Raw genomic sequence first — 14,085 nt, forward strand, 5'->3', positions numbered from 1 at the left:
CTTAACTTGAATATTAAACTTTCATGTCCTCCTTATCTATTTGACCCTCTGGAATACTGCTGAGTAATGTGGCATTCACAAGAATACTATTGTGTCCACTTATATGATTTAACATGTATTCTCAATAGCCAAAGTGTCCTCCTGACTCTTTGAAATTCAGCCATCCTATGTTTCAGATGGCCTTTCACTCAGGCTTTTAAACCACTTTATAGACATCTCTTTATTCTCCTTTATTTTATAAATTGGGAAATAGATCAAATGGAAGTTAAGTGGCATATAGAGGTCAATGGCAGATTACTGGAAGACCCAGGGAAAGGTATCACCCTTGACTCACCTAGAGTTATCCCTCAGATAATTTAACATTTCTTCAGAAGTTAAGGTAGCCTCTGAATGTAGGAGGCAGACTAAAAGATTATTTTTTTTTTCAAGAGGCTGCTCAAGCAGATTCACAAATAATTCCGATTCAACTGGCATCTCCTTTCTCGCTGCCACAAAATATCTATATTGAAATCAGGTTGACTGTTCATCTTTCCTTTCTGTTACATCTGCTAGGATCAATAGAGATAAAAATATATGGAGCTTTGTGTTCAATCTAAGTTCCTGTATGCAGTTGCATGATACAATGATTTTGTAAGGAAGCAAGTAACCAAAGTATGTTTGCAGTGTTTTTGAGAAAGGACTGCTCTTTGCTGGTGTCCTTCTCTCCACTACTAATTGACAAAACATCTTGAGGGAAATATCTATATGTTTAAATTATCCTTAAAAGCTCTACTGGCATTAACAAAAGACCTCTGTTTTGATAAAGATTCCCATAACTATTTGGCTTTTGCAAGTCCAGCTTTATGACTAGAACTTTCTAGATCAAGAGTCTGCAAACGATGGTCTAGAACCAAATCCACCTGCTGCCTGCTATTATAAGTAAGGTTTTATTTGAATACAGTCTTGCTTGCTCATTTAAATATTATCTAGGCTGTTTTCATGCAACAATGGCACAGTTGAATAGCTGGGATAGAGACTATATGGTCCACAAAGTCTGCAATATTTACAACTTCACTATTTACGTAAAAAATTGTCAACAACTGTTCTACATTAAACAATATATCAGCCCTGGCAGATGTAACTAGTTACCTTGAGAATCTCATAGCATGTATGCAGTATAATTTTCAAGGTCCCAAACAAAACTTTCCAAAAGTCATTTCTTGAGACCACACACTATAGAGTCAGATCCATCAAGTTTTAAATTCTCTGAAGAGATCTTTGCAAATGTCAGATCTGTAAAGTAGATGATGACGATTTGGCTGAAAGATCACTCCACTTGCATCAGGGGAAACAAGCTAGTGGGAATATATTTGAGAAACTCAATTTTCCATACATTGCTTTAATTGCTAGAGTAGTATAGATGCATATCTGATTTATAGTCCACCAAGTCAAGATTTCTGAAAGTCTTGGCATAAGTTTGGTAGTACAGTATTACTTTATGGCTTCTTATATCTGGCATAAATATATTCCCTTTGTGCATATTCTTTTTAGATACAGTACAAAAAAAAAGCATGACTCTTCCTTTTTTCTCTCCTTTTACTTTAGGAGAAGCAGCTGTGAAGTCATAATTATGTTCACTTCCCACTGGCAACTGGCAAGCCCTTTATTTTTGTGCATTTGGAACTCACCAAGAATAAATAAAGTCCATTCCCTCCTTGAGGGCCTATTCTGCCATTCCATCTAGGATTTAAAAGTTTGCCAATTCCTAAAACATCTATTGTTATAAATAGTCTTGTGTCTTTCACAAAGCAGACTTTACAAAATAAAGGGGAAAATGTCAAAAGTATATGAAAAGAGTCATCTCTGAGAAAGAGCAACACATTTGCTAGCTCTTAAAAACTTACAATTATCATTGCTGGTTAATTGGTATTATAGATTACCCGGTTCTGACATGTAATTTTCTAACACAAAGAGGTTTTTATCATGTTACATTGTGCCTTGCATTTAGGGACTTTTTATTTTATTTTTACCCACTAAAGAACTAAGGGCAGAAGTCTTGAAATAAGCAAGGATTTAGATAATGAATTGCGTCCTAAATTTAGAAAATGTATCAGACAATACAGATGATTCATTGTAGAATTTGTAATTCCAGAAAGGCAAGTTTTGGGGACCATTGTGTATAAATAAGCCAACTTTTCTTGGCTCAAATCTGGATAAGTACCAGAAGCATTAATAAACATTTCTTCAGCTGCACAAGGACCTTCAAAAAGTTCTGAAACAGGGTATGTTATTTATGTTTTATAGGAAGGTATGTTTAATGTTTGTAAGTCAATTTGGATAATAACACTGATTTAAATGGACTGATAGATGTATTTGTCTTTTAATGTCTATTATAATAACAATTGCCAAGAGCCTATGAAAAATTCAACATTTACTTGTTGATTAGTCTGTTTTGATTCATATATGCAATTAATTCTTAAGTGAAGTTTTCAGAGGCACTAGCCTCTCCTTAAAAGGCAACCCTGTTTGTTTGAAAATGTGAACAGACATTTCACATTTGAGATTTGAGATTCACATAGATTTGAGATTCTGGCTTCATGCTTTGTCCTGGGAAGCAATCTTGGATTTGGAATTTAATGGTTTCCTGGCTATCTGGCCTGTGAAGAAACACTTCTGAGGGGAGACAGATGTTTGTCTGAAACTCTATTGTTTAAAGAGCTGGACTTTTTCTGTAACAGCAGGTATGAAGATCAAAATGAAAGACTGGGAGCCCAAATGAAGGCATTAGTGCTTTGTAAACATAGGCCTCATGCCTCAGTCTGGGTGGATTGATGATAATGCTACAAAGAAAAATGTAGCAAAGGATACTTGGGAATGAACCTAAAAGACACAATGTCTTAGTAAACTAAAAGGAAAGTAAAAGGAGACCTTCAAAGCCCACTGCTTATATGATGAGCTTCTTTTTTGAATGTTATTCCTTAAAGGATACCACAAACACACAAGTGAACTCATGGAATTTGCATTCAATAATTGATAACTTTTTGCCATTTATTTGAAGTTTCCTTCCAGAAAAAAAAATGGTTCAAGTAGCACTCTGGCATCATTTCATAATTAAGCAGCCTTTTGCATGTACCACATGCAACCACCAAATCTAAGGTCCTGTGTCATGTAGCCTTTCCAACCTTTCTAAATTTCAAGTTTTCAGTATATTTAATATTTTCTTTAGAGAAAAAGACAGTGAAAGACAGGCAGTGTCCATCTGAACACACCAAATAGTCTGACCCAGATGACGAGTCTACCGGCTCTTCTAGTAGCTGCTGCAACCAGCAACCTAGTAGGGGCAACATCCTCAGCCACGACATATGGGCTTTGCCTGAAGACAACAGATACACCCAAGAGGCAGACAAAGAAAACGTGTAAAAACAATGGTAAAAAAAAAAAAAGTAAATAAAATTAACAAATCAAATAAATGACTAAAAATAAAGAGCAAAAGCAAATGTCAACACGCATCAATTACCCATCCAAATTACATACCTCACGTAATTTTGGTAAACATTTTGTAACATTTACCTTCTTAATTTATTGGCAATCATTCTGGTTTGCAATAAAATAATACCTGTTAGTGGTTTAAATGGAACTGCTGCCACTGCTTAAGATTTATGAATTGGAATATTACATAATAATCCACAGGATCACCTTGCTTTCCTATTGCTGAAGTTTACCTGAATGCTTCCTTCCATTCATTCATTTATTCAACAAGCCTCCCTTGAAGATCTGTTATAATTCACATAGGGGTCCCCATCCCTTAAGAATTGCAAATTATACATGCAAGAGAAAATATCATTGTTTTCACTTTTAAAATTATTTCATTTCTATTTTAAAAGAGGTTGTTTCCAGGCAGATGGGCTACCCTGTACATTTTTAACTTTGACAGGTATATTCTGCCATGTTTTGTGGGAGAACTGAGTTTACTTTTGTTAACTTCAAAAGGTCAGGTATGTGCCTCAATCCTCATTTGTTTCTATTACAAACATCTTAGGAATCTATAAAGTTATATAAACTTTCAAGTACTCTGATATTTGATGAGCAATTCTATGTCCATTCTGTTCATAACCTTTATGACACACCAGACACCAACCATTTTATCTCCAAATTCCACAAATGAAAGGGTCATTATCACCCACAAAAAGTGGTTTACAAAGATTTTAACAATGTATAAACAATCTTGCTTGAAACTAATGAACTCTTACAATCGCTCTCTTTTTTTTTTTTTAATTTTTGCCATTATTTGTTAAAGAAAGTGACCCTGTTGGATCGTGTCTTCACATAATAAATTTTCTGTGAACTGTACTGTTTAGTCCTCAGAAGCATGTTACTAAAAATCAAACTGGATTTGCCTCTGAAAGATGGCTACAGAGTGTGACTTCATGAGTTGAAGTATGTTATGACTAAAGAGTCCATACTTCATGCTGTCATTTAACCAAGTTACATTGGTATATATATTCCTTGGCCATTGAAACAGAGTGTTAAACAATATTTTTCTTTTGTCTAAGATACAATTAGTTAAGCTGCCATTAAAAAGTAAACAAATTGAGAATCAGAAAAAAAAAATCAGAGCAAAGCAAGCTGTCAAAGGTTGGCTGTAAATCTAGCACAAGGTAAAATGTTGCTATTTTAAAAAAGGGCAACTTCTTCCTAAGATAACTGGTTTTTTCTCTGCTTAAAATAGTTATTGAGGGATATTCCATTGGGACCAGAGAAAGGGGAAGCCAGAATCATGCATCAGGCACATACTTTGTGTCAGTTATAAACAGTGCCTTTCAAAATTAAGTATGAGAATCTCCAGGAGGAGATTCGACGTGAGGAAACAAGCTCAGAAAAGCTAAGAATCTTGCCTGTAGTCATCTGTGCAGTAAGAAAACACTACGACAATTACAGCTAAAATATCTTTTTAAATTCCAGGTATTTTCTATTCTAATTCTTAGAACAAATTAGAGAACTGAGATGTAGAGCGGCCCTCTCCTCTGCCTAAAAGCACTCCAGATCCGGTCATTTAATCTCTTTGGTATGCCACTTGTCCCCACAGAAACAAACGAACACTTTTCCTTTAGCAAACTTGTGCTCTTCAGCAAAAATGTAGAGTCATCAGACATTAGTGTGCTTGTTGCCAGCTTTGTGTGTGTGTGTGTGTGTGTGTGTGTGTGTTCCTTTCTCCCCTGCACTTCCAACTGATTTAATTTTCCACTTGTAGATGGGTGTAGCTCAGAGAAGATCAAGAAACATTGCACTTCCTCCACCCAATATTGAGGAACAAATTAGAATATGTTCAATAGTTGTTTGTGTACCTACAATAGGTAGGAGAGCTGGGGGCTGGGGATTCAAAGATCGCAAACACAATTTATGCTCCTAAATTAATCCACAAGCTCAGCAATGGGATAGACAGGATCAAGTAGGGCTGAATGTGCTGTGCTATAATTTGGGCACAGATCACATCCTCTTAATGCACAGAGAAAGAAATAACTCCAACAATGAGAGGAGAATGGATAGCAGGAACTGAGGCAAACTTCCTGAAGCCTGTAACATTTGAACTGACCTGGAAGGATGATTATAAAGGATTTTAATTGACAAAACACAATGGTGGAAGAGACTGCATGAACCAGTGCAGGAACATTCTTACATTCTAATTATATTCTTATGTTCTGTATTCTCACAGGACATTATCTTTACCAATGTAAAATGATTAAACAAGGTAATAAACAAGGCACACAATGATCAAAAGAAAAGGGCTCTGGGGATGAACATTCTGCCTTTAATCACTAATGGTGTGGCCTAAAGTGTGGGGATTAACAATGCTCTGTAATACCCCTAACTATGCAATGAGGATAAGAAGAACATCTCCTGCACCTGGGCATTCTTTACTGTTATCTTCATAAAGACTTAGGTGTATGGAAAATTGGGCCCAGTGACTGACATATAACAAAGCACTTGATACATGATTCTATTTTTATCATTATTAGTTCTACCAATAATAATTATGTATAATTAATAGAAAAAATTCCCTCCCCCGAAATCAAGAAGACAGAATTTTAACATAAAATAAAGTTTTAAACTAAAGATATTTTTCTTCACTAGTAGAATTTTTGACTCAGCTGATAGCAAAAGGATTTAGGAAAATTAAGGAAATATTCTAGCATACTTCAAATCATGTGATATAATTGCCTACATATTCCAAAGGCTTTCATTCTTTGCTCACTGGCAACCATATTTCCACAGAAAAGGTTTGCAAGCTCAGGACATTATGCTAATGTCTAAGACATTCCATCTCCATTAAGGGACTTTAAAATGATTCCTAGTGACAACAATACGGTTCTTTACGTTATTAAGTAAAGCATGGAATAATAAGAACAGGAAGAATACTACCTTGTTCACTAAATAAATGATTACTATCATTTAAGAGCTATTAAACCAAATTCTATCAGGTATTTTTTTTTAAAGATGTGTTCATTCTTTCTACTCATTTGCTAAATAAGAAAGAAGAAAAGCTTAAGAGTCTTTAAGCAGAAGCTCTGTTCTGCAGCTCACAGAATGGGTTAACACCAGCTGGAAAAATCTGGGGAAAGTAGGCTCATCCTTGCCAAGTTGGTGGCCCTAACTGCTGCAGAAGCTGCAGCATCTAGGCTGGCTTTCACTCCCAACTGGTTTCACCCTTCCTCTGTAACTCTCATCCGAATGTTATTCAAAGAGAATTCCATCATTTGCCCTGATATAATCATCAGGCACACAAAGTCAACACACTGACACTCCTGCCTATCCCTAGAATTTTTGAAAGCTCTAATATCTCTTTAGCACTAGTAAATCATTACCTGCTAGGTCAATCCATATTTTAGTTTGCATATACAGACTCTACTTTTATCCAGTGATATTTAATTAATATAATAGAAACAATTCCTGTCTTCCAACTATACCAAGGAAAATTTCTTCTTTATCACACTATTTTAGAACATCTATTTACAACATATGGAAATACAATTATATCTTTAAGTTAACAACTTGTTACTGAGATAAGAAGGCATTGCTTCTCTGACTTTATTTTGGTAGAACTGTTCTTTTTTTAAAAAAGGAAACTTCTGCTCAGAAAATGTGAAAGAAATAATCTATCTCAAGACCTTGGTGTTCTTGACTGTTCAGAAATTCTTTAAATAAAATATAATATGGAAGCTGTGTTCTGTATGTCAAGACCATTTCACTGTTGAGCCTTCACAGTCAGAAAACAGGCTCAAAATAATTAGACTTGAACAAAATCACATTATTTACTTTTTGCTTTAATAAGGAGGTATTATAAGATGAACCATGAGTACCCAGATAGCAGGTATAGATTCTTTTTTAAAAAATTAATTTAGATTATATTCACTATCTTCTTAAGATACTTATGCACCTAAGTCATATCTCTCTATGTATTTTGGCATGAAACATAGAGTATATGAAACAAAATGAATGCAATGAATAGAAATTTAATAATACATTTACGTGAATTATTAGATTATTAATAAATAGCTTATTAGAGGCAGTAAAAGTCGACAGAGAATGATTGCAATATGCAGATGTGATGTTAAGTCTCTGATATTTTGGAAGAAATATTCCTGTAAATCACACATGAAAGATGCAGCCATTCATGTCGGACAACTGCCTGGTGCTCCCAAGAAACATAGGGACAACCAAAAGGCACCTCAGTAAGCTTATACTGGACCAAAGATAATAAACTCATAAACAAACACCAGATTTTGTTCTGGAGAAAAGATGAAAGCTTTTGAACAGTACTAGTCATCACCAAGGAAACTGTGGTGGAGTAAAAAATTTTTAAGAAGAGATCAACATTGCAGTAATTCAACCTAACCTGGAAATGTGTTTGGTGTCACGCTGAATGTTCCTAGGTGTTGGCAAACGAACTGTTTTAAGGCTCCACTAGGGGCCTTAAGTGATCTACTCTCCAATTCTTCCATAGATGCACAAAAATACGAACTGACCTATTCATTGTGTGTTTTTAGAAATGCAGACATTTAGTGGGTTATGAAGCTTAACTGCTAGACACATTCATTAGATGTAAACAGTTAATATATAGTCATTTCTGTTGGCTTCTAAATTATCTTCATCACTCTTTTGAGACATAGCAACTCATCCTAGGCCAATGATATCAACCATGGCTATACTATGAACTGTAATCCAGTATCTTTCTCTCAACATCTCCTCTCTTCTCAACTAAGGATGTTATACATTGAAGATGTTCTGCTTTTCTCTCTTTCATCACATAAAACTTTGTTGATTTCACCTGAGGGAAACTGACGAATATTTTTAATCATCCTTCACCTTTCTTTCTCACTTCCAACTCTTCTCCAATTGCCTGATTAAAATTACTATTCCTTTTCCTGTTTTTTTCTACACGTTTCAGAAATGGCCCTGATTTGAGCAGAAAATATTAAGAACAATGCTAATAAAAACACAGTCATGTTTTCAAATGTAATTAAATACAATTTTTAAAAAGTTTTATGCTCAAACATTGCTAGAAATATCCTGAATTACATTTCAGAAGTTTTATAAACTATCTCAGCTATTTCTTTTTCCTCTTTGAGTGAATATTTTGTCATATATATTCAAAATAAATAAAATACTATGTTATTCAATTATTATGTTACCTTACGATTGCTGTTTTAGTTCATTCAGCTATAACAAAATATGCTACAGACTGGGTGGCTTATAAAGAACAGAAATTTGTTTTACACAGTTCTGGAGGCTGAAAAGGTCAAGATCAAGGCACTGGGAGATTTGGTGTCTGGTGAGTGTCCACTGTCTGGATCATACATAGTGCCTTTTCATTGTGTCCTCACATGGTCAAAGGGGTGAGGGGTCTCTCTTGAGCAGGTTTTATAAGAGCCCTAATCTCCTTCATGAGGGCTCTGTCCCCATGACCTAATTACCTCCCAAAGTAACCACCTTTTAACACCATCCCCTCGAGGGTTAGGATTTTAACATACGAATTTGGTGAGGACACAAACGTTCAGACCATAGCAATTGCCTTTTTCTCATAACATATAAACTCCCAAACCTATATTATATGTTAATTCGACTTTAGAAATTAGTTTTAAAAATCTAACTAGAGGCCGGGCGCGGTGGCTCACGCCTGTAATCCCAGCACTTTGGGAGGCCGACACGGGCGGATCACGAGGTCAGGAGATCGATACCATCCTGGCTAACACAGTGAAACCCCATCTCTACTAAAAAATACAAAAAAAATTAGCCGGGCGAGGTGGCGGGCGCCTGTAGTCCCAGCTACTCGGGAGGCTGAGGCAGGAGAATGGCGGGAACCCGGGAGGCGGAGCTTGCAGTGAGCTGAGATCCGGCCACTGCACTCCAGCCTGGGCGACAGAGCGAGACTCCATCTCAAAAAAAAAAAAAAAAAAAAATCTAACTACAATGTTCAAACAACTAATTCACTAGGAAACTTGTAGAAAATAACTGATTTCGAAGTTGGGGAAACACTATCTACCTGTATTAAGTCACAAATCTCAAATTCAGTTTTTCTATTTGACTTCAGTGTCAGGATTCTTCACATTTGGCTAGGCTGCTTACTCTCCGTGTTCAAGCTATGTCTAATGACTATATCAGAATAGAACACAGATGAAAGCAAAAATAGACATTGAACCACAAATGTGAAACAGGTAGCAAACAGAAAATGTCTCTGAGAAATGCCTTACGATTCTAAAATAAATTTGGAACTCAATTTTTGCAGAAATACTCCTTAAGAAATTAAATTGTAAAAAATAGGGGAATCATTTGAATAAACCATTAATAAGATTAATGGAAAATAATTTATTTTCATTTTATCTCTAGATGCCATGTCCAGTCAAATAAATGAGATTGAACTTCATGGTGGTTGTTTTTATTTCATCCGGGTCAAAAGAAATGAAATTAAATATAAAAAGCAGATGACCAAATAAAGTCCAAATGAATTAAGTATTGCTCCTAGTATAACTCACAGTTAATATAAGTTGACTATCCTTTCTGTAGACAACATTGTCATCAACATTTTTCACCATACAGCTAGACCTCAACTAACAGTCATTAAGTGTCACAAAAATGAATCACTTTAGAACCCATCTTAATAATGAGACAATTGACTTCTGGCACCTAATTCAGAACATCTACAAAAGGAGTGGTGAGCAGATTTCCACTGTGATGCAAAATCTTATTCATTGGCATTGATAGCTGAGTGCTGTGTTAAGGATTCTGAACTCACCTGTGTGGTAAATCACAAAGAATGCTGTCAACACACTTAGTAAATAGTTAACACAGGACTTCTCTAGTGTTAAAATTCATAATAGCAGCCAGGTGCGGTGGCTCACGCCTGTAATCCCAGCACTTTGAGAGGCCGAGGTGGGTGGATCACGAAGTCAGGAGGTCGAGACCATCCTGACTAACATGGTGAAACCCCATCTCCACTAAAAATACAAAAAATTAGCCAGGTGTGCGGGCGGGTCCCTGCAATCCCAGCTACTTGGGAGGCTGAGGCAGGAGAATGGCGTGGACCCAGGAGGCAGAGCTTGCAGTGAGCCGAGATTGCGCCACTGCACCCCAGCCTGGGCAACAGAGTGACACTCCATCTCAAAAAAAAAAAAAAAAAATCATAATAGCAAATACATGGCATTCACATTATACCATCTCCTTCTTTGCTCATGGCAATAGTGTAATCCATGCCAGAACACGGAAGGAGACGTGTAACACATGTGCCATTCATTTACTCAGAGGTATACAGTCTCTTTCCTTAAGTGTTACCAAGTTTATGCTGTCTGCACCCCTCTGTGTACTGTTTTGTGGAGACTGTTCCAATGTCACTAGGGAAGACGCTACCCCCTGTGATACAGCAAGACATATTTTGTGCCTACAGTTAAATGAAAATCTTTTTTCCATAGAAACAAGACTAGGCATGACAAGTATATGTAGTTATATTTGTTCAACAAATACTGACATAATACATTGTGGCTAGTACTGATATATATACTAACCAGTGTGTTATCTCAAAATTAGATATGTATATATAGTTGATCCTTGAACAACGCAAAGGTTAGGGAGGCTGACCTACAGTTCAGTCAAAAATATGTGTATAATTTTTCACTCCCCAAAACTTAACTGCTAGTAGCCTGCTGTTCCTTGGAAGTCTTGCTAATAACATAAACAGTCAATTAACACATATTTTTCAGGTTATATGTATTGTATACTACATTACTACATTAAAGTAAGCTAGAGGAAAAAATATTAGAATCATAAGAGAATATATACTATTTATAAAGTGGAAGTAGAGCATCATAAAGGTCTTCATTCTCATCATCTTCACACTGAGTAGGCTGAGGAGGGGGGAGGCAGAGGAGGGATTGGTCTTGCTGTCTCAGGGATGGCAGAGGCAGAAGAAAATCTGCATAGAAGCGGATCCCCTTTGTTCAAACCCTTGTTGTTCAAGGGTCAACAGTACGTCTAATTTAACCATAGTCTTTTTGATGATTTCAGGTTTCATATTGAAACTTTGGCTAAAATTCACCCATGGGAAAATGTAGAAAGTACCATGGATTTTTACATAAAAGGAGTTCTGGCTGTACTATTTACAAAGCATGCTAACATATCACTTTTCTTCTCTGAGTCTTCATGTTTTCTGAATATCAAAGGTTTCAAACTTCAGAGAGCAGTATGGGACAAATCAAATAAGACATTAAAAATGTGTTCTGGAGAGTAAAAATGCTAGCAAACACAGGTGTCCCAACTTGCATGTTATCTTCCATTTCTGTCTCCTACTCACATTGCTTTCTTTTCTGTAATTGTGTTTAAAGCTGTCCAGAGAGACTCTCCAAATGCTGGGCTTTCTGTCTGGAAGTTTCAAAAGAGGATTTTGGATGTGCATCTTCTTCTCCAAGGGTAGGATCGGGGCAAGAAAGAAGGTGATTTAAGTGTACTGGTTGCCTGGGTGACACTTAATTGGGTATTGCTTTTAGGAAGTCATACAGAAAAAGAGAAAAGACCGTAAAAAACGTCATCCTAGTTTGAATGCTGGATGTAGTGGAGGGGGTTTTGATGAAGAAACTGTTGAGGAACAACTGAGATTAGAACCACTTGGAGAATTACAATTTTAATAAGGAGGCATTACTTTAAAGTGAGGGGAGGGATTTATCCTAACTGGTGCCTTGTTAAAAAGAATAACACAGAATAAACAGTCCTAAGAATAACTGCAATCCTTTGTAGTCTGTAATTCGTAATTGCTGCACATAATTTCAGTTAACAGGCCATGAGAGGAACAGTCACAAATGCAAGGAAAGGTATATACCGAGACAATTCCAATCAAAGTGAGCACAGCCTACACATAAACCGGATGTAAGTACCGCAAGTCACCAAAACTACACTCAGGAGAAAGTGCTCGTTATTAACAGACAGTGGAATAGTTTCGATATCTACACCGGGGTCGTCAAATAGGCCCACTGTGTGGTCCTGGATTTGCAAATAAAGCTGCCTGTTTTGCTGTTGTTGTTGTTTTGTTTGTTTTGTTTTGAGATGGAGTTTGGCTCTTGTTGCCCTGTTGACCAGGCTGGAGTGTAATGGCCTGATCTTGGCTCACTGCAACCTCTGCTTCCCGGGTTCAAGCAATTCTCCTGCCTCAGCCTCCCAAGTAGCTGGGATTACAGGTGTGCGCCACCATGCCAAGCTAATTTTGTATTTTTAGTAGAGACAGGGTTTCTCCCTTGATCAGGCTGGTCTCAAACTCCCAACCTCAGGTGATCCACCCACCTCGGCCTCCCAAAGTGCTAGGATTACAGGTGTGAGCCACCACACCCGGCCGCAAGTAGAGGTTTACTGGAACATGGCCATGTCTCCTGATTTGCTGTTGTCCAGTTGCTGCTTTCACACTACCAGGACAGGGCTGAGAAGGTGTGAGAGAGATTGCATGGCTGGACAAGCCTAAAATATTCACATTCTAGTCCTTTGAAGAAGGTTAGCTGAACCAATCTAGACTGTTACACTTAAAATAATTAAGGATTAGGATTTAGAAGGATAATTCAATAATTCCATTCAGTTGTGATGTGTATTGTCATTATTTCATTCAATCAGCAAATAACTGTGATAACATGTGCAAAGAAACATGGGAGATGCAAAACTTTAGTAAAGCAGGTATCCTGCTATAGTGGAGAGAGCTTGAGACCATGCAGATCTGGGCTTGAAACCCAACTTGAATGGATTAAGTGACTTTGAAGGAGTTACTTGGACTCTCCTTAAACCTCAGTTTTCATAATCATTTCACAATCATCATTTCATAATCATGATCGTTTTCTATAGGCATGTCTATTCAAAATATCTCTGTCATTTCCCCAGTCAATACGGAGATTGTGGTAGGCACCAAGACAGGAAGGTGTGATTTAGGATCAACTGGATTTATAATTTTAAAAGAATTTATTTATATGATTGATGTTTTGTCTGGTGGAGCCTGATGTAAGTATGCAAAATATCTTTGTATTATTACTGCTTGTTTATGTTACTTATATAGTTATATTATTTCCCAATCAATTTCATCTTTTGTATTTTTATCTTCAAAAGTTTTGGGGCATTTACGATCTCAAAACACATTTTAATCATTCACATATAAAAAATAAGTGACTTTTTCAGAGTTTTGTTACTGAAGCAGTGATACAAAACTGGTTGACTTTTTTTCTGGGGCAGAGGAGAGAGTCAGCAAGTTAACTGAATTAATCATTTACCTCACCACTATATAGACCAGACACAGATAAGACAAACTGACTTTTATAAAATCCCTGCAAACCCATCATTACAAACATTAACTGGGTCAATTTCGCCTAGAGGCAGGATTACTCTTTCCTATATCAATTTTGGATTTCCCAGATCAACCCTTTTTTTGTTGTTGTTGTTTAGTTTTTTGTTTTTTGTTTTGTTTTTACAAGTGTGGCATTAGTAACATATTCAAATGTCTAAATGCTTATAAGCTGCTTTGAAAAACACATTCAAAAGTAGAAACAAGGTTTTAGGGAAGCAAAGACAGGAAACAAGAATGAGGGTTTA

This window comes from Rhinopithecus bieti, unplaced genomic scaffold (genome assembly GCF_001698545.2).
Source record: "Rhinopithecus bieti isolate Rb0 unplaced genomic scaffold, ASM169854v2 scaffold_4600, whole genome shotgun sequence".
NCBI lineage: Eukaryota > Metazoa > Chordata > Mammalia > Primates > Cercopithecidae > Rhinopithecus > Rhinopithecus bieti.